The sequence below is a fragment of the Callorhinus ursinus genome, unplaced genomic scaffold, assembly GCF_003265705.2.
Source record: "Callorhinus ursinus isolate GAN/ISIS: 27379988/994484 unplaced genomic scaffold, GSC_fseal_2.0 scaffold8, whole genome shotgun sequence".
Classification (NCBI taxonomy): domain Eukaryota; kingdom Metazoa; phylum Chordata; class Mammalia; order Carnivora; family Otariidae; genus Callorhinus; species Callorhinus ursinus.
The window spans coordinates 50657418-50679089 of record NW_027397070.1 but is presented as its reverse complement, the minus strand read 5'-3'; the positions used below and the strand labels follow the sequence as shown (position 1 = coordinate 50679089).

Sequence of the window (21672 nt, the reverse complement as noted above, 5' to 3'; positions counted from 1 at the left end):
GCAGCTTAAGTCCAGGAAATTCAATCTAGGGAACAGAAATGATATGACAGAATTGGAAGAAAAGCATGTTCTTTAGTCTGTCTTTTTTTTAAATGGGTGAGACATTTTTAATGGTGGTGTATTTTCCCAAGGAATTTAAAGTGTGTGGCCAAGGTCACAAGAAAAAAAAAAAAAAAACAGTGATGGGAGAAACTGCTGTATGAATATTTGTGATCAGGATGTATCATATCAACAGTAAAATACAGTTAAGAGACTGGTTTGTACCCCAGTCTGACCTTGGGGTTGTTCATAATCCAGATACCATAATATGAGAATATGGGGTTGGAAATCACAAAAGTGACAACTAAGATAATGCTTCAGTTATGCCTCCAGGGCTGAAAGGGACATAGTGCAGGTGATTCAATTAGGCGTCCTTGTTTTCAGTGCATGCAATCTTATTCAATGATTACAGCACCTGCTTTATGTAACATAATACTGCTTATCACTGTAGCCTTTGGGAAAGCATTGCTGAAACGTAAATCAAAAAGAAAAGATGGCCAGCCTATATTAACTTAAAATGTCAACAGGCCATACCACTTGTTTGCCATTCTGACTACAAGGACATTTTCTGATTATTTCCTCAAAAGAGCAGAGCCATTTATAATTAGACTTTGTCCTTATCATTACCATCACCCCCATCACCATCACTGCCACCGTACCTGTAGGCAGTTCCAACTATGGACATCAAACTATGTTTGATATTGTAGTGAACAGCTGTTTAGGGCCACCCAGTACCCTGGTTTTTGGTGGTGGTGGTTGTGGTTGTTTTGGGGGAGTCAATTACATCTCCTTCTCATTGTTCATAAACTCACAGAACTGTCGAAAAAATGACTTTTTCTACTTCCATAAGGGTGAACACATGACCCAACACCTTTGAACTTTTGGCATACTATTGAGAGAATGTGGGGCAGTGGGGTGGTGGGGGGGTGGAAAGCTGGAGTCTACGCATTGTAGCAGCGGTGGATTGAAAAACATATTATTTCCTGTTACCTCTACCTCCCAAGATCCCTAATTCTTTTTAGAAGCCTTTTCCCCAGTCTTCACTTTGATTCTCTGAGCTACCCAAAAGCCTTTGGATAAATTCCTAACCTACTTAAGGGAGTCTAAGCCAGGTTCTGTTGCTTGCAACCAAAGAGTCTGGACTGGTGCGGATCTGAAGCCTACGAGAAGGTACATATTATGGTCTTTGCCCTAAAGAAGGTGATGACCTAGTTGGCTCGATATAATATGCAAAAAGGATAAACAGCATTGTGAGGTAGCCAATGCTAAGCTGATAGATAAATGTGACCACATATATACATATACATATATATTAGACACATGTATATCCTTATCATTGCCTACCCTCATACTCATGAGCTTAATAATTCATATTTCCTTTAAGCTTCAGATGGAGAATCATATATTTTTTTCTCTTCTCAGACACCTCTCTCTTAATAAAAGGGATAAAAGGAATATAAAATATGCCATAAACTTTCTCTCAAGATGCCCGTTAAAAGAGGGATGTGATCACACAGAAATAAAAAGGGAGAAAACACAGGGCAAACATAACTTCAGCATTTTCTGCTGAACCTCTCTGAACAAGAAAAAAATCAACTAGTGCCAGGACTGTCATCCGATTTTCCTCTAAAATTACGTCCTTTAATGGGAGGAAAAAAGCAAAGTAAAACAGTCACCCAGCGCAGTATATCCACACGCTCACACACAAATACACATATCTCCCAGTGCCAACAAATCCCTTTTCTTTAAAGTAAAAACCCTTTAGATTGTAACATAAGAATACATCCCCTGTAGCTGCAATAAACATTTTGATGGAGAAACAGTACAGTTCTTTTTATCAATTAGAAGATCACTCAGGTTCCACTGCTTAGCTTTTTGGCTCCCAGCTAGGAAAAGGCAGGGAGGGGTAGCCCTGGGGCAACAGAGAGGTTGGAGAATCTTGACTCTCAATCACAGTCTGGTAGGAAGGGCTGGTAGTATTTATTTGACTCTAAGACCACTGCCTTCTCTCCGGTTGAGTGTCTAGTGAGTCAACAGATGTAAAAAAGACCAATCTTCCTTCGATATTTTATATCAGTTTACAAAAAAATCAATATTATTTCATGTGTCAATTTTAAAATAAACAATGATTCACTAGTAGGTCCAAGTTGCAGCTTCAAACTCTGCTAATTTATGAAGCAAACACTTGTGTAAACAGAGAACATCAAAATAATGTCATGATGCATTCACCACTATCACCCTAAAACAACTTTTGCCTGGATTCCTGTAGTAGCTTCCTCAGCATGTCCTTTCTTCCACTTTGACACTTTGGAGCATAATTAGCACCCAGCTGCCAAGATGGTTCTTTTAAAAAAAAATGTCAATAAGATTACTTAAATCCAAAGACCTTTTGTTCTGCTGTAAGGCTATACATGGGTAGGGCCCCGGGTATCTCTCAGATCTCATTTTACCCCCTACTGCTGGCTCACTGTATTCTAGCCACCAACTTCCTTGCCGTTCCTCCAATAAGCCAAGTGCATTCCTGTTTCAGTGATTACACCTGCTATCCCCTCAGCCTGGAATGTTCTTCCTGGACATTCTTATGACTTGTTCCCTCTCCTCATTTAGGCACCTATTTCAATGTCACTTCCAAAGAGAAGTCTTCTCTGACCATTCCATCCAAAATGGCGTCCCAGCATACTCTCCATTTCTTCACCCTGTTTTATTTTTCTTCATAGCACTCATCACCACTTGCAAGTATATACTTTATTTCCTGATGGGCTTAATGTCAGCATCCCTAACTAGGAGGCCATTTCTGCAAAAGCAAGGAATTTGCATTGCTTCTGCCCCATCCCTTGAGTCCTCACACAGGGCCCAGGACATAGTAGGCACTCAGTAAATATGAATGAATGAATGACTGCAGTCTTTTGCAATAGCATGTTGCTTTCAAGTTCACATATTTTCTTTTTCTTTTTAAATTAGTACCTAAAACATTCCTAGAAGTATGGCCTCTCAGAGTCCAAGACAGGCACACGGTATTATTCACGTTTGGTTAGAAAAAGAGAGAGAGAGAGATACAGTGAGTTGAAGAGATTAATTCAAACCCTCACATCTCTTAAATTTCTCTGGCAGCATTTGAACTCCAGCAGGAAGACTCTTTTACTGCACAAGGAAATCTGAAGACGACTGAAAGCATCGGGACATTAAGTCCAACTGAGATTGGGACTTGTCCCTAAGAGCCATGTTGGATGTTTCTCTAACAACTCCCAGCATCAGGAATGGAGAGAAGAGAAAGCTGAAAAAGACCAGAGGGCCTCATTTGTGAGAAGAAGGAAACAAATGGGCCTATCTTCTCCACCCCCTTTTTGCTCCCCTCCTTAATTCCAATTAGGCCATAAACTATTGCCTGGGGACTCATTATCCCAGCCTTCCAAGGCCTCTGTCCACTGGTGGGAAGAAGGACTCCACCCACTACATCATCTTAATCAGCAACGTAGAAAACAGTGTCACATAAAACAGCGGCAGACCTGAACAAGTGCAGTAATTGCAATAGTGCTGCTAACGAACCATTCTGCTCCACTTCTGCATAAGTAGGAAGGCGTTTATGACAGGCAACTTTGGCACTTAAAACATTAAAAAGGAAAAGTAGCAGAATGTGCCATACCAGGAGCCCTACAGTTGCGGAATGGAGAGGAGGTGGAGACAAAGAAGGCTAAACCCAAAGAAAACAGGCTCTTTTCTTGATAGAGTCTCTCCCACCCCCCACCCCAAGTTTTTTTTTTTTTCTTTCCCCTCCTGGAAAACAAGTAGCCAAGGGGATAATTTAGCAACCAGGCTTTTGCAAAGGTAGCTGCTGTGTGCTTAAATTACCAGAGAAATGCTTTCAATTGCTCCCCTTTAGAATGAAAGCATTACATGGTATTTTCCCAGGATTGGAGCTTTGCACACAGCAGGAGGGTGCCCCGGAGTGCTGGGAAAGCAGGATGGGGATGAGGGATGGATGGCTGGTAAGGAGAAAACTCTAGTTTATCTAGTTGGGATGTTAGAGAACAAAGACTGGTCATTATACATGTAAGGAAGGCACCGCACTTAGTACCCCCAAGAAGGTCTCCTGGCAAAACAAATCCTTCTAGTCAACAGCAAACATTTAGTGGGCCCCTACTATGTGCCAAACACTTGGATGGATGCTGGAAACACGGAATTAAATAATAAATAAAGTCTGCACTCACAAGGATTTCAAAATCTATTAAGGGAGGCAGTCCAAATGATTAGAATCCAGCATAGATTAGTAATGACTGTGAGTACCGAGTAAGAGAAAACCCAGAGGAAGGAATACTTGAGTCTGTTCAGAGAAAGTTTCCCAGAACACAGCAAGCATTCCCATAAATGTTTCTGAAATGAGACAATCAATAAAACAATAGATAATCAACGCATTTAAAAGGGAGGTGCCACTGGAGGAGAGAATCAATAAAACAATAGCTCAATCAATCCACTTATAAGGGAGGTGCCGTGAGAGTCTGGTCTTGAAGGAGCGGTAGAAATTCACTAGACACTCTCAGCGGAGGAAATAGCACATACAAATGTGTGTAAGCTCGACAGTGCAGGGCATGCCGAGGGGCCAGGAAGAACTGGATGTGGCCTGGAGACACTGGTGCAAACTGGTGAGCAGCAGAAAATGAGACTGGTAAATTAGAAGTGCACACCAATTTCTAAGTAGAAATTTGGTATGACCAAGACTACAAAGAAAACTAAAACCAAAGCCAAGCAAACCAGTTAGAACCCTTTCATTATAGAAGAGATAAGAAACAATGAGCCCTGGAATCAAGGTCTCCTTCAGCAACGCAATTCCGAGATCTGATGATTCTTGTAGCCTTAACACATGCCCACCCATGTGGAGTAAACATAGTTGAAGGCAGCTATGCAGATAGGCAACAAAAGCGAAAGCATGTGTCACTATGAAATATACACATGCTCTCCCATCTAACCAGCAGATCTCCTTATCTGAGAATGTAAAGGAGTGCCAGTATCTGCTTGAATCAAATCCAGTCAAAATGCCTCAATAACAACAAAAACAAAGCAACTAAACTGTGTAGTACTTACACACACACACACACACACACACACACACACGCACATTAGAAGAATTCATTCTTGGTGATTTTTTTACACCTTGAGCAGGGGGACACATGTTCTTTGATATGCCTTGATAGAGAACCAGACAGGATGAGAGACAAAGACCAGTACTTTGATAGTGTAAAAACCACTCTTGCAAAATGCACTTAAATCACCATTTCAGCACCTCCTAAATATTAAGGGTGTTGAGAAATTAAAGGCAACTCTCCTAAAAACTGTCATGCATTTTTCAATGCAGAGTTGCCTGTAAAGAAAATTTCTATACTACATTTTTGAAGTTCAAATTTGAAAATATTGGTTGTAATAGTAACCAGAGAAAGTCTGAGGTGGATCCTTCTAATTTGTCTGGTCTAGTTTAATACAGGCTTTCTCAGTCTAATAGTAGCCAAACTACAGCCTCTGTATGCTAGAAGTAGCATTCCTGTTTATAGGAAAATTCCAGCCAAGCAAGGGAACCAAATTGTGGAGCAGGGGCCAGATGGTCCTATGTCTTAGCAAGTCTATAGAGAGGTGAGGAATACAAACAACCTATATATTCTGCTCATAAGCACAGGGCATGGTTCAGTGCATTCTCAATACACATGTGCAGATAAGAATAATACAAAGAAATCTCATTTACATGTCCCCACGTACACAAAGTATTTGCTAATATACAAGCTTAACACACAGCATTCTAAGCTCCTACAGCAAGCACATTATAAGGCTTTCAGTATCTGTGACATTCACAGTATCTGTGATATTTCATTACCCGTGGCACTGCCCTTGTCTTCCCCAAAATGCATCTATAAAGAGAATAGTCAATGAGCCAGCCACACCAGGTGAGATAGAACTGAGTGTGTGTTTTTTGGGGGGAAAAGATTAGGATACCATACTCGTTTAGCCAAAAGTGACATTTAATTCTCTAAGCAAATCATTGCATGAGCCACCGAATTGCTTTGGCACCTGACTCATTTGAAAACGAAGGGAGATTTATGTGACTTATTTCATATTTGTTTCATTCCACTCCTAGTGATCAAACATGAGTTTCTTAATCTTTCTAGAAAAGGTTAAACAGGAAAGTGAAATACCACCTTAATTGGAAAAACAGAAGGGCCTCTGTCAAAGTATGCAAGTTGTTAGGGTATTCTTTTCCCTTCTCTCTTCCCTGCTTTCTCCCCTGGAGCTCCCATCTGCTGTCACTGGCCTGGGGTTCTCATTTCTGTGAGATTGGATCGCACCCCTTTATTGCTACCCCTTACTTCCTTCATCAGTGTCAGTGTTGCTCTTCTAATTCCCTCATGGCATTGCGTAAAATCAGCAACCCAGCACCACACAAACAGCCCAAAATTCGGTAGCCATCCAAATGAGGCAGCTTACCAACTATATCTGCTTATGGGCATTTTAACAAATGTGAGGTACGTACAAAATAGGTCTACGGAATGAATGAAGCATCTATTTTGCAGCCTTCTGAGTTCAAAATTTTGGTCTTTTCTTTCCTTCTTTTCTTTCTTCAGCCCCCACATGGAATCACATACCACATCGTGGTGGCCCTTATAAAATTTCTCTCAAATCAGATTCTTCTACCATTGCATCTCCTTACTCACTTCTCAGGCTCCTGTCATCTCCCATCTAGCTAACAATGCTGGCAGGTCCAGGCCTGTATGTCTTTTTGACACAATGCCTCCATATTAATTTATTAAAAATCTCCTTTGATCATGTGAACTCAATGTTTAAAACCATCAATCACTCCCCATTACCTAGAGGACAACATTCAAATGATCTAACCTGGCTCTGCATAATTGGGCTTCATATGACCTTCCCAGACTCATCTCTCACTGTAAGCAGCTCTCGGACAGATCTCATACTTTCTCACTTCCATGTTCTTACCTAACTAAGAATTGGCAAACATGGCCCACAGCCAGATCCTGTTTTGATAAATAAAGTTTTATTAGAACAGAGCCATGCCCATTTGTGTACATATTGTTTATGGCTGCTTCATGTTACAACAGTTAGACAGAGAACATATGGCTTGCACAGCCCAGGGCCAGATTCATGGGTTTGCAACGTATATAGTCACACACGGCCCCACTCAATCTTCACTTGGTTCCCTTGTTCTTGTCTTGAAATTCTTAATAATTTTGCACTTGGCTTTTCTTTTTTTAAGATTTTATTTTTATTTATTTGAGAGAGAGAGAACACACATGAGTGGGGGGAGGGGCAGAGGGGAAAGGAAAGAGAGAATCCTAAGTAGACTCCCCGCTGAGCACAGAGCGCAAGGTAGGGCTTGATCCCATGACCCTGCGATCATGACCTGAGCCAAAATGAAGAGTCAGACATACAACCAACTGAGCCACCCAGACGCCCCTTTGCACTTGTGTTTTTTAAAGTGAAATCTAATGAGACAAGTTGACATGTGCAAGTGCAAAAGAGGTATACACAATGTGCATGTCCACCGTTTCTTGCCACCCCATTCCCAAAAAGCATGCATGCTGCCCCATGAGTTCAGGATTCTGGTAGGCAGGCCTATGATGCGCATTCAGTATAACTCTAAGTGAGCATAAAGCAAGGTTACTATCTAATACAGAGTAAGCCAGGACACAGACCGCCCTCAGAGATAATGTTTTCAGTTGGAAACACAACTTGCTTCAAACACAGAAAGACTACAGTGGCATTCTAAGACAGAGAGATGACCAATGCAACCTATCATATCTGTGCTTTCTAATCTACATTACTTCCATGAATTGGCCAAACCCCCCCCAGGATGAAAACTGTGACAAAGAGGGGAAGGGAAAGATAAACAGCCCACAGTTTCTTTTTCTTTTCAATCTTTCTTATTCGTTGGTAAGCCAAAGGTACTGAGTGTTCATAGAATGTGTATCAAGAAATGAAATAAAAAGTTGAGTTAATCTGTGCAGTGTTTCTACTTTTCTGGTGAGAACAAAACAAATATGGACTGCATGAGCTATGAAATAGGAAATGTTTCTTATTTTAGTAATTCTACATATGAGTTAAAAGCTCTTATATTTGCAGTTAAAACTGACATTTCACATATAAAGATGGATGGCAAAATCCATGCTAATAATATAAAATTTAAAATTTTCTTTACCTAGAATGACATTAAGTAGAAAATATAAAATACCATAACAAATTGAAGGAGCCAAGACCATGGGAAGAAGGAAAAAAGCTTTCGATTTTGGTGCCTTTAATGGCACTTTATCGTTGCTTTTTGCCCAGAAGCCCACATTTTCATTTTGTATTGTGTCTACTAATTAAGTAACCAGCTCTGAAAAAGCCTAAAATATTTAGTTCCTTTACTGAAAATGTTTTGCCATTGGTCCTAATGTGATACTTTGATAGGCCTTCCTACTTCCTTTCTGCCCATAAGAACACACTTTTCTTCAAGTCCCAATTGAAACCTCAGCTCCCTCTTAAAATCTTTTAACGTTCACCACTGGTATTAAAGTAAGTTCTCTTACAAGTTTTATTTGTGTACTTCATTTGAGAAGTAAGCATGCTCATGTTTGTGATACCTGTTGTTGCTGCTAAATGTAATAAAGCGTTGTTAATTATTATCTTTCCTGATTATTTCTGCCTCTAGTTTGTAGGCCATTCAAGAAAAGCAACCATAAATAAGGGAAAGATGAGAAGAGAAAACAAACTGTGCCAATGCTCTTAGGAAAAAGTTAAAGCCATTGTCAGTAAAGATTTTTCTTATTTGTACATCTATGAACTCATTTGGGCACCCATGGTACTGTGCTAGAGCCTGTGGTGTCCAGAGAAAGCCCCTGCCCTCCAAGCATATATGATCTAACAAAGACCACAAACATGTTCATATAATATAATAATATATTAGGTATATGAGATTAATATAATAAGAAGTACAGAATAAAAGTGCGATGGGAATCAAAGAGCAGAGCAGACTTCATGGGGCAGAGATGGTGTCTAAACTGGGCTGAGAAGGAGGGTTTGGATCTTGGATGTGGAAAGAGCAGTGCAGGTGGAGGAAACTGGGCATGCAAAGGCTCAGGAGTCTGGATGCATGTGCTCAGGTGGGGATGTACTCATTCCCATGGGCCTCCCCCTTGCTAACACCAGTCCCTGCACAAGATGCTTCTGAGATAAGAAGATCCAGATGGCCATGAATCTAGTCCCTGTGGTGTCAGGAAGGGAGGCAGGTTCTAAGAAAGCTTATACTCTCATCTCTCTACTTCTTATCCTTGAATCAAGAATCTATAAGGTGTTACAGGGAAATGGTGAAAATCTATTTATAAGGGTACACCAAGAAGCCTCAAGCAAAGTAGTAAGTTCTTCCCAACTATAGCACTGCTGGGGGAGTTGCAAATGCATAGTTTTATCTTCTGAGAATAAGGGACCTTTGAGAGACATCAAAGAAAAGACTGTTGAGCTTATAAAGCCTACTTCCCCTGACCTGTCATTCTGGGACACATGGTGTGGGAAGAAGGAAGGAAAGAGGGAAAGAAAGGGGGAGAGAGGGAGGGAAGAAAAGCAAGGGAAAGTTGCTTCTAATTCTCCCTCTCAAGTTTAAGACTACATACTTTTTGCCTGCTTTTTGAAAAAGGGGTCCCACATTTTCATGATGATGGTGGATGGTGGGGTTGGGGGGAAGGGGGCTCAGAAAAAGGTACAGTCAGCAAGAGGACTTCCTTGGAAATCACGCAAAAAGCATGTACCAGTGCAGGACATTAAAAAACAATTACTTCTCTCTTCTTCCTTTTAAAATTCTCTGCCCATGGATAAAACCAAGAAGACACACGATCAGGTAAATAAGCGCCATCTGACAGAGTTCTATGATCTGGCTTCGAACATCTCCATATAGCTTTATCTCAAGGCAAACATGGCTCTTTTATACTCATTTCAAAGAGGAGTTTCTGGGCACCTGGAGGAAGTATGAGGATGAAAGAGACAGAAATGGACCAGGGTCAGAGTTCCCTAGTATTTTCTCTCTTTATCCCAATTGTGATTTCCTGAGAAAGTACAAAGGTTTTCTGTTTCTTAAATCTGAAAGAACAAGTAGGCCAGAGGACGGGAGAGACTGTGGCATAGCATAAAGGGGGAAAGCCCTTAGAGCCAGATGTCTCTGAACTGAAACTCATCCAAGTTTCATCCAAGGAAACCTGCGTTTCCTTACTGTATAATGTGGATAATAATACCTACCCTCATAATGTTGTCATGGGGGTTAAACAATAATATACAGAGTCATAATCTAGCCCAGCGCCAGACACATTGTTGGTACCCAATAAGCAGTGCCGTTAATGTGATTTAGGGATATGGACTGGGGACTCACTTATGCACTGGGGTCTCTGAGAAGGAAGGGATGAAATTCAGCACCCTGTGGCCTCCATTCCCCATCTGAAATACATTAGCATCACTTCCAGGTCTTAAATTATGTAAAACACATCCCTGTGGTGCAAATACTAAGCAAATGGTAATGATGTCACTTTGGCAAAGAATGTAAATATCAATGCAAATGGACAGCACTTGGGAAGGCAGCTGCTTTTATCTCATCACTGCAGCAATCCCCTCCAGGAGATTTAGACATCAAAACCACAATGGGAGCAGGCACACAGAGACCCTTCTCTCTGTCATTCCAGCAAGGGTAGCTCTTCTCCCTTTTGGATCTTCTCCCTTTTTATGCATCTCAAAGAGAAGTCATATTTCACAATAACCCTGTCCTCTCACAGACAAGATAGAATTGTGCACTCAGACAAGTCAGAGTGTGAGCACAGCCTATATGCAAGGTGCCACATCTAAGTGGCAGGCAGCTTCCAGCCCTGCATGTTGATTCTCGGAAACACCTTTGGGGAATGGTTGACAGCTGCAGTCTTGACAAGAAGAGAAGGAGACGTTCTTGAACACACACACACACACACACACACACACACACACACACACATGCACCCGGGACAAAAATTCTTAGACTATTTGTTTACAGATTGCTGCACAAAGCAACACAAATTGAAAATAGTCATCAGGGCACTAAATCACAGTGGGGATCAGCAAATAATTTAAATACCCGAGTCTTTACTTTCCTTTTTAAACACAATTATTTAAAAACACTTGTCTACCACCATTTGTATGATTTTTAGAATCTATCACCATTATTTCCAGACCCCCAAATAGTAAGCAACAAAGTCACTCCTAGAGCAAAATCAAACTGCAATACAAAATTGGAAAGGGCCAGCATGTGAGACAAGTGTGAACCCTCTGTCACCTTGTCAAGGCCAGCACGGCGCAGTGTTCTTAGCTTCCCGGCCTCAGAGCACTAGATTCACACTTCTCATTATCCTTGGCATCAGAACTCCAGGGCCAAGAAATCACAACTCTCCAAGAGGTTAAGCAAATGCCATATGTTAAAGGAGAGAATAAAGCAATAAAATAGCTTATTCAAATCTTTCTTTTCCAAAGCTGCAGGAAAAAAAAGAAAAAGAAAAGCAGAAAAAAAGGAAATAAAGCAGGGAATGGGGCAGAGATGACAGAAGTAAAAAGTCAGAGATAAATGTATACAGACAAATACAGGCCTTAAGTTTCCATGAATAATTCAGGACTCACAGCACTGGATGCATTTAGACAAGGAAAGCATCTGGGGCTTAGAAAGGACAAGGACCTCTGACAACTCCTCAGAGATCCTCTGGAGCTATTTTTTCATCATACCCATACATATACACACAAATGCACATATATGCACATATGCACATATACATACAATACACACATCCCTATGACATATATATACAGACCAATATAACAAAGTTTATGTTCCAAGCATTGAGTAAGGCTACTAGATTAGATGTTAGGAAATTCAACTTAGTAATCCACAGATGTTCTCTTTTACAGAGAAAATGACTTTTTTCCCCTTTGACCCATCCCACCCCAATGCTCACCACTCCAAATATGCCTGACCAGATCTACCTTTTCACACATTCCGGATTGTTTTCTCCAACCAATGTTCTGACTTAACCCTAACTGCTAATCTCCAAATCTAGCATATATCCCAGAATCTTCCCTGTTCCGACTCCTGAGAAGCCAAGTAACATAACAAAACTCACAAACCTCTTTAACTGATCCATACATTTATGGTATATTACCTAGAACCTCTATGCCAAAATTATGTATCTAACTGAACTGCTTATTTTCTCTTCCTGCAAACCTGTTTCTTTTCTTTTTGCAAACCTCTTCTGGCTGTTTCAAACCTGTTGATCAGTATTTGGAGTCCTTTAGGGAGAAATAATTGCTTTCCTGAAATTGAGTGTAAAGTCTGTGTCCATATATGCTTGTATTTAATTCAGTACTGTTATCTGATTTTCAAAAAAAGGCAAAAACCTCCCATGTCGGTTACCAAAACTAAAACTTTGGCGATATCATTTCCTTTTCTAGTCTGCTCTTCTTATGAGCCTGATTCTGGCTGCTTTAATTCCATAATAGTGACACAATCCCTGGTCAAGTTCTTTCTGGGGGGAAAAAAGTAAAGGGCACATAAGGCAAGAACCTTCACACTCAAGATTTGTCTCTTGGTTTGTTTTGAGAAATACCTAGTTCCACAGGCATCAAACAACTCTACATTCTTGGTACTTAACAAATATTTTCTGCATTAGCTAGCAATATAAATAATGCTATTAATTTATCCCCATACTAGTGAAACAAACACCTCCATATGCAAGTACTTCTGAAGGGAGTAGGGCATGCCACTATTAGTATTATTGTATATAAAATATTAATAGCAATGTAACCTTCTAAGGATAGTGCCACACAGGTCTAAGCTAATATCCCATTCCCCATTACCTCTGCTTTAGTTCAAATTGTTAGCAAGAGCTTCCTTGCACTGAATAATAGTTATCCTTTCTACTTCTAAGCATGGATTCCATTTCTACCCACTAAAGCCATACTGACCACAGCTAATTTCTCCTTCAAAATGACCATTTAGCATATGCATGACAACAGAGGACTTATCTGTCATCTGTCCCTTGCCATTCCCTTCTGCGTTCAAGGGCTTCTCATCAAAATACTGCCAAAGCTAGTGAAGGGATTTAAAAGGTTCTGTGAGTAAAATGATTTGTTTACTTCTTTGTGAGTTTATTTTACCGCTGAACTGCATAAATAAATAGCTACCTGGAATATGAAAAAAAGTAATGCTATATAATGTTGCTTAAAATCATGTCCCATACATGAATATTACCATTAAGACTTGATTCACTAAAGAAGAATAATTCTATAATTATTCCTATAAATTACCTTCCATAATTTTACCACATATATATTTACCACACACATGTGTATATTATATATTAAATTTATTATGGTATAATATAATACACATTATAAAACCTTTGAAATATGCCCAACTGCCTCCCAATTCAAAACTAAACAATTCAACTGAACTCAAGTATATAAAGGGAAAGAAAACTTTTGTCCCATTGTTAATATCATCATGAAGAATAGAGGGTCCTTACTTTAAGAAATCTGCGCACTGAAATACAAGTTGTTCAGAAAAAAAAATGTTTCATTAAGTCATAATCCACATGATCTGAGTTGCAACATGTGGAAGGAAAATGATTTTTAGTTAGGACTGGTTTTAAAATTTAAAATGAGTAAAAATACTCATTTTTTTACCTTCTTAAAAATATATATAAATAAAATGGTGCTGACTGGACCATAGCCATATATAAACAATGCTAAGGACAGCAATATGGGGAACTACAAAGCACAAAGAAAGGGAAACAATTTTTTTTTATATGACGAGAAATAAAACATACATGAGCATATGAAAAATTGCACTGGCATAAGGGACATCATCAACCTGGATGAAATCACAAAATCACTCAGATACCATAGTTGGACACAAAGGTATACATCATGCATTCATTTAATAAACATTAACTGAGTACTAACTAAGCAGCAAACACTGTGAGATAGGTATTAGAGTTCAAAAGTCAATAAAGGAATCATTCCTGACATTAAGCACCCAGCATACTGAATGGTGTTTAAAAAAAAAAAAATCCCTGCTTGTGGTTTACATATGACATATTATGTTGATCTTCCAGATATAGATTTAAAACTGTACAAAATAGGCACTCTTCATGTGATGATTATGTTTTTGACAATACAGGAAGAATTTAGAAGGTTTGTAATGGCTGCATCATCTTATGCATATCATTTTACCTCTCCTCAATTTAGCTTATTGATTAACAATGCAGAGACCACAGCAGCAACTCATGAGGTTCTGGCCAGCACTAACATTTTAAAATCAAATTGCACAATAAAGTGGACATTCAGTGTAGAATGTCCACTGCTTATTTAGTCAACCAATATCATTTCTTACAAGGAAGAGTGTGTTGTGCATTTACTCATGGGTATTTGCATGTTTAATGGCCAGTGACTTACGCTTTCATAAATAGTATTTCATAGGCATATTGAACATGGAAATTGGAAAACTGTGGTAATTAATTAGACATCTTGGGCAAAACCATAATTTTGTATATATTTGCCAAAGACCTGGATTTTTCAAATTTCATTGTTTGTTAATGTAGTCTTTAATTTTTTTCAGTATGGCTACGGCTTTATATTTTTACCTAACATCAGAAGGCATATATTATCCTGAAATTAAAAAAAAGCCAGCCAGGGGTACCTGGGTGGCTCAGTCGGTTGAGCGGCTGCCTTCGGCTCAGGTCATGATCCCAGGGTCCTGGGATCGAGTCCCACATTGGGCTCCCTGCTTGGCAGAGAGCCTGCTTCTCCCTCTCCCTCTGTCTGCCGCTCTGCCTACTTGTGCTCTCTCTCTGTTAAAAAAAAAAAAAAAAGCCAGCCATGCCTTTAATCAAAGATTTTTAAAAAGTATACACTATGTAATCTAAAGGAAGAATACTTTACACTTGAACATTTCAGGCATATTCTAACCAAACAGAATTTTGCCAGATCAGTAAGAAAATAAGCTTCGTAAACAAAGACGTTCATTAACAGACTTGATCAGGAGAGAATGTTCACACAGGGTAATGGTAATGCTAACATGCAGTTGCATTGAGTTCCAAAAAATTCATAATTCATTTGAACCACAACTATAACCCTAAACCTACTTAAAAGCAACACACATAGAATTATAACATTCATAATGATTGCTCAAAAGAAACCAAAGTCTGTCCTAGGAACAGCTATATATCACAAACGGAATGGACTAGAAGTTCACATCTCACACCTTTGCACTCTGTCTTACTTAACTGGAACAGTTTTTCCTACCCATCCCATTACTCCAAATATCTCAAATACTATAAAACATCAGGTCTCTTTCCACTCAGCAGTTTTAACTGCTGTTAAAATGCTAATTGTTAATTTATTTCTCTTTCCAAAAGCTCTCCCAGAGCCCAAGCTTTTCTTCATTGAATCAGCTTGTCTTGGGGATACAGCTAAACCTGCCTTTGATCAGTGTTTAATCCTTCTAGATGCTCAGGGGTGTGTAGTTTAGTATCTATGAGAAAGTAATTAGAAAGGATGGAGAAAGGGAGTATTCTAGCTCTCACTAGTATGAGCAGTGACCAATCAGAATTCTCTGTCTCCTCTTCCATCCTCGCAGACATAAAAGATCATGCTAAAGAATGTAAAACTCGAAAGCACAGTGATACTTCTAAATTAAACAAAGGGGTGAGAATTGAAGGTGCGGTGAAGTTTATTGTACTATAATAGATGATCTTTCTGAAACAGAACTTCAATATGGGTGGGAAACAAGGAAAATATACTTTTCAGTCTTCAGTCTCTAAGCAGTTGTGGGCAACCCTGTTCTATCATATATTCTTAAGTAACTGTAAGAAAATACTACCTGGAAACCAAATAACTATGTAACTTGGTCAAAAATAAAGTGAAAGATAAATACAGAAAACACCGATATTCAGTGGTGAGGGTACAAACCACAAGGAAGTGAATAATGCTTGGAGGATGATGCTGACATAAGTGGGAGTAGTGAGGCAAGAAATTAAGAAAGAAAAATTTAATATGAATATTAGATAACGTTCCCTGGTGGACAATTACAGAAATATGCAAAAATAGCAAAAGAAATCCAATAATGCAAAATGTTATTCAAAATTGACCTCAAAAAAATGTGCCAAAGAAATAAATGAAGCAGAGGCACCCAAGCTCATCTGTAGTTCCAATTTCCTAGACTTACCTAATAAGATGTTCCTAATAAATACAGTATTACTTAGCAACACTGAAACACGACAATAGCTCAAGAACAGCTCAAGGTAACACTCATTATTGCTTAGTTCTAGAAACTTGTTGACAACATTAAATGAGAAAGAAATATTTCAGTGGCATTCCAAAGAAGGCACATTATAACTTCCCTCTCCTGATGGACAAAGTCATTCTCTTGGCATTGGACATAAGAAAAATCAAGTCATAGACCCACTGTGTTGTTTCTGAGGACAAGCATCCAAACTGCCCCTTCCTTTTCTAACTGCTTCTTCACATGTGTTCAACTCGAGACTGTCTTCACCTTCCCTTGCATTGAGGGTTCCAGCACTTGTAATCTGGTATTTCACTTCTGACTTGAAAAACCACATTTTTCTTTTTTCTTCTTTTTAAAGAATTTATTTATTTATTTGAGAGAAAGAAAGAGAGCAGGAGTGCGCGAGAGTGTGCATGAGCAGGAGGGAGGGGCAAAGGGAGGGGAAGAGGGACAAGCAGACTCAGACTCCCCCCTCTAAGCAGGGAGCAGACTTGGGGCTCCATCCCAGGATCCTGAGATCATGACCTGAGCCCAAGGCAGATGCTTAACCAAATGAGCCACCCAGACACCTCTAAAAAAGACCTTTTTCAAATTGTGAGTGAATTTAGTACTTAGTTTTTTGTGGGGTTTTTTGGCATTGATAATCTCATTCCTTGCCCAATTTAATTCTGGCTCTGTTATAATCCTCCACAGAGATTTTCTCTGAAACTATGATGTCACTCATACCTCATAATAAGACATTGGCTTGAAAACCTTTTATGTTCCCCCAACCACCATCAGTGAAAGTTTCTGAGCACTCACCCCTTAATGTATGCCATTTATTTATAACATGTAAACATGCACTATTATACTAATCCATTAAATATAATACAGAGCATTACAGAAATGTAAAATAATAGAATAAAAGTAAATACATATACAAGTTTTAAATCTTTCATTATATACCCCACCAATATATGTACCCCACTTTGGAGCAAGTGCTCTACACACTGAATTTTCATCAGCCTAACAAAAAGACACAATTCTGTTGCCACTACATGTCCTTCCTGTTACAAGCTGAACTGTGTCTCCCCAAAAAGATATGTTGGAAGTCCTAATTTCTAGTGTCTCAGAAAGTGACCTTATTTGAAAATGAGGTCACTGCAGATGTAATTAGTTAGGCTGAGGTCATACAGGAGTAGGGTGGGCCCTTAATTCAACACGACTGATGTCTTTATTAAAAAAAAAGAGAGAGAGAGAGAGACAAAATCCTAAAGCCCAATGTGCCCAATGTGATTAGGAGGTAGGGCCTTTAGGGGGTGCTACAGTCACAAGAGTGAAACTGTCATGAATGGGATTAGCCCTCTTAATAAACAGATCCCTCCTCTCTCCCACCATGTGATGACATAGCAGAAGGTGCCATCCATGAACCAGAAAATAGGCCCTTAACAAATACTAAATTTGTGGGCACCATGATCCCGCATCTCCCAGCCTCCAGAACCGTGAGAAATAAATTTCTGCTGTTTATAAGCTACTGGTCTATGGTTTTTTCTTACAGCAGCCTGAACAGACTAAGACACACTTGCCATAAGAGTCATTCTTCCCAGCACTGAGGTAAGGTTAGAGATTTGTACCTAACAAAGCAATGGATTCAGCCTAATTAATTTTGATGTCTAGTGATTTCAGAGTGCTATTTGCATGTGATATCATCTGGAAATGTCTTTCTAATTTAACTATCTCCCCAAAGGGCTATATCTTGTTCTGATTTCTTTCTAGTAACAAATAACAGCTCATATTAGAAAATAAAGCTTTGTGTAGCATTGAAATGTACTAAATAGTTTCCTAAGGCCTAACTTCGTTCTGTTGTAACTCTTACTGGATGGGCTAACACAATGGATCAAGCTAACAAGAATTCATTCAGGTTTGATTTCATATATTCTTTTTTTATATTAAAGGATAAATATAAGGAATATGGTTAACCTGGTTAGTAATGAAAACTATGTAACTTTCATCTGGTTTGGAGAAAATTCTGGTGTTATTCTGGTAATACTACTCTCCACTTTGTACTTTGGTACTTCAGTTTTGTCCAATGATCAGAATATTTTTGTTTATAGTCAATTTTGTTTTGATTTATTTCCCATTTTACTTCTGGTGACCTTTGAATGGGGTGGTGGTTTCCCTTTCTTTGCCACCAAGCCACATTTCAGGAAAGGCTCTTTTAATCTTTTAAATAGTTTCTCCACAGAGACCCCTTTTCTTTTTTCTAATAGAATGGAGTGTTTGTTCCTGCATTTAGAATAATATCTGGTATACTTCACACACTTCAGTCCTTGGAAGAAATTATTCCCAAACACCTATCAAAGTTGACTTGAGGAAAAGACTAATAACCATGTTGCGATGAGGAGTTATAAGTTTTCCCTATTCTTACTAGGCATATTTTAAGCCTTAATGGACGAACAGTGCTGTTACAATAATTCTGGCTACTTCCCATCATGTTTAGACAACTGGAATCAACAGCACATTACAGGATAAGAGAAGTACAGTGAGGGAAATTAGGTACATTAAGATCACCCGAGAGTGCCAACATAACTCATGAGCTGCCAAGTTTTGAAGGAAATCTGAACTATGGTACAACCACAGAGGATTTGGACAGACACAGACATGTAATAAGCAGGCATCCTGGCAGAAGATTAGAACACTTCCCTTGTGCTGATGAGGGCCAAACACTGGCAACTGCACACAGTCAGTACATAATCTTAATAATTTGTTCTCCATCACCAGCTTAATGATACTAGCTTCTTTCATGTAAGACAGATGCTTCTGATTTTGTTCTTCCACTAGCTTCCAACCTGGTCCTCAGGCCATCCCACAGGTCACTGAATCTTTCTGGAACATCTGCAGGGCAGCCAAGATGAAGATAAGATGCATAGACCCTGCTCTCAAAATTATTTTAAAAATCCTCTTCTTAACACTCGGTATGTGCTCAAAATGAGTTTATATAAATGTATGTAAAAATAGTTATTGCTCCTTTTGGAGAACACTATACTTAAGTTTAAAAAATTTCTAGAGAATTCATTAGAGACCCCATGGACCAATCTAACCTGCTAAAACTTTAAGGCGTATGGCCTCCCAAGTCCTTCAAGCGTACTGGACAGCCAGAAAGGTTGGCTACTCAATAGCCTTAAGGATGAGGTAAAGAGAGGTTAAGGACAGAGAAATGAAACCTGAGTTATAGGTAAGAAAATGTAAAAGAAAAATCCCCAAGACAGGCAAAGGCCAAAGATGGGGCTTCATTGTGGACCCCCAAAATCCATATATTAAAGTCCTAATCTCCTAATACCTCAAAATATGACTGTATTTAGAGATAGGGTTTTTAAAGAGGGAATTAAGTTAAACGAGGTCACTGGGTGGCCCCTAATTCAATAGGACTGGGGTACCTATAAGAAGAGGTCAGGGCACAGGCACACAGAAAGGGAAGATGGTGTAAAGAATCAAGAAAAAGATGGCCGTCTACAAGACAAGGACAGAGTCCCTGGATGAAAGCAACCTTCCTGACACCTTGATCTCAGACTTCTGAGACCATTCTTCCACCACCGATTAAGACTGGGGTGGCAGGTATTGGGTATAATATTCATTTAGCCTTTCTGCTGGTTAAGCCATTCAGTCTGGTACTTTGGTGTAGCAGCCTGAGCAAACTCATACAGATGGCCTACCCGAAAAAGATGGCTAGGAAAAAAAAAAAAAAAAAAAAAGAACTCAGATAAACTTCAGTTGAAGACTCAATTGAACTATGGGTAAAATAAAATTAGGACCAGACATTGCCAGAAGTCATTGAGGAACTAAGGCCTCCTTATCAATAACTAGCAGTATCTTGCTAGAAATGTGAGTGAGACTGGAAAGTGGATCTTCCAGACCTAGTCAAGCTTCAGATGACTGCCACCCTGGCCAATACCTTAACTACAACCTTATGAGAGACGGTGACCTAGACCCACCAGAGCTCAGGCACTCCTGCATTCCTGACCCACAGAAACAAAATGAGGTATTAAATGTTTACTGTTTTAAGCTGCTAAGTTTTGGGGTCAGTAACTAGGAAGCCACAGATAAGTAATACATGTGATCAAAAAAGAAGGGATTGAGGGAATTTAAAGACCAATAATCAGGGGGGCGGAGCAAGATGGCGGAGGAGTAGGAGACCTAGATTTCGTCTGGTCTCAGGAATTCAGCTGAATAGGGATTAAACCATTCTGAACACCTACGAACTCAACAGGAGATCGAAGAGGAGAGTAGCAACAACTCTCTGAACAGAGAAGCGACCACTTACTGGAAGGTAGGACGTGCGGAGAAGTGAATCCGAGGCGATATTCGGGAGGATAGACGGCGGGGGAGGGGCCTCCGTCGGCAGCTTCTGGCAAGTGATAGAGCCGCGGAGCACAAAATCGGAACTTTTAGAAGTCGGCTCCGCTGAGGGACGTCGCTCCAGTGGCTAGGCGGGGGGTGGAACCCTCGCGGGACAGTGTGGTCTCAGGACCCTTGGGGTCACAGAAAGACCGGGGGAGCCTGAGTGCGCCAGAGCTCCCAGGGATCGGAGCGGAGAGGCCGGCTGCAGAGATGGAGCCGAGGCGCGGGCTCTCAGCTCGGGGTGGCCATAGACTGTGATCCGCGGCCCAGTCGGGCCACTGCTCCTCCAGCAGGGACCCAACAAGCGGCAGAGCTGGGGAGACTCCCCTTCCTTCCCGGGGAGGAGCGGCGCGGGAGCGCACCGCAGGGATCTGCTGGGTTTGGAGACTCCACACGGGGTCGGGTGCCAGAGATAGAAACGCTCGGTCACAGGCCGGGTGAGCACGGAGTGCGGCCGGAGACCGGGGACAAGGAAGTGACTGCTTTTCTCTGGGGGCGCACTGAGGAGCGGGGCCCCGAGTTCTCAGCTCCTCCGGGTGGAGATTGGGAGGCCACCATTTTCACCCTGGTCCTCCAAGGCTGTACGGAGAGCTTGCAGGGAACAAAAGCTCTGGAGAGCAAACCCAAGCAGCTTGCTTAGCCCGGACCGACAAGGGCGGGGCAATTCAGCCTCCGGCAAAGACATTTGGAAACCACAGCAACAGGCCCCGCCCCCAGAAGATCAGCACGAACAGCCAGCAAGCCAAGACCAAGTTTACCGATCAAGGAGAACGGGAGAACTCCAGCGCTAGGGGAATACTGCACATAGAATGCATGGCTTTTTTTTTACCATGATTCATTAGTTCATCAAAGTTAATTTTTGTTAACTGTTTTTTTTTTCTTTTTCTTTTTCCCTTTTTCAGCCAACATCTTATCAATCTCTTTTTTAAAAAAAA

General features: G+C 40.3%; 1 protein-coding gene across 14 annotated transcripts in view; it reads right to left on the bottom strand.

Moving 5' to 3' along the window:
- NRXN3 (neurexin 3) overlaps positions 1-21672 on the bottom strand; it is a 1564009-nt gene that overhangs the window by 467791 nt on the left and 1074546 nt on the right. The window lies entirely within an intron of this gene.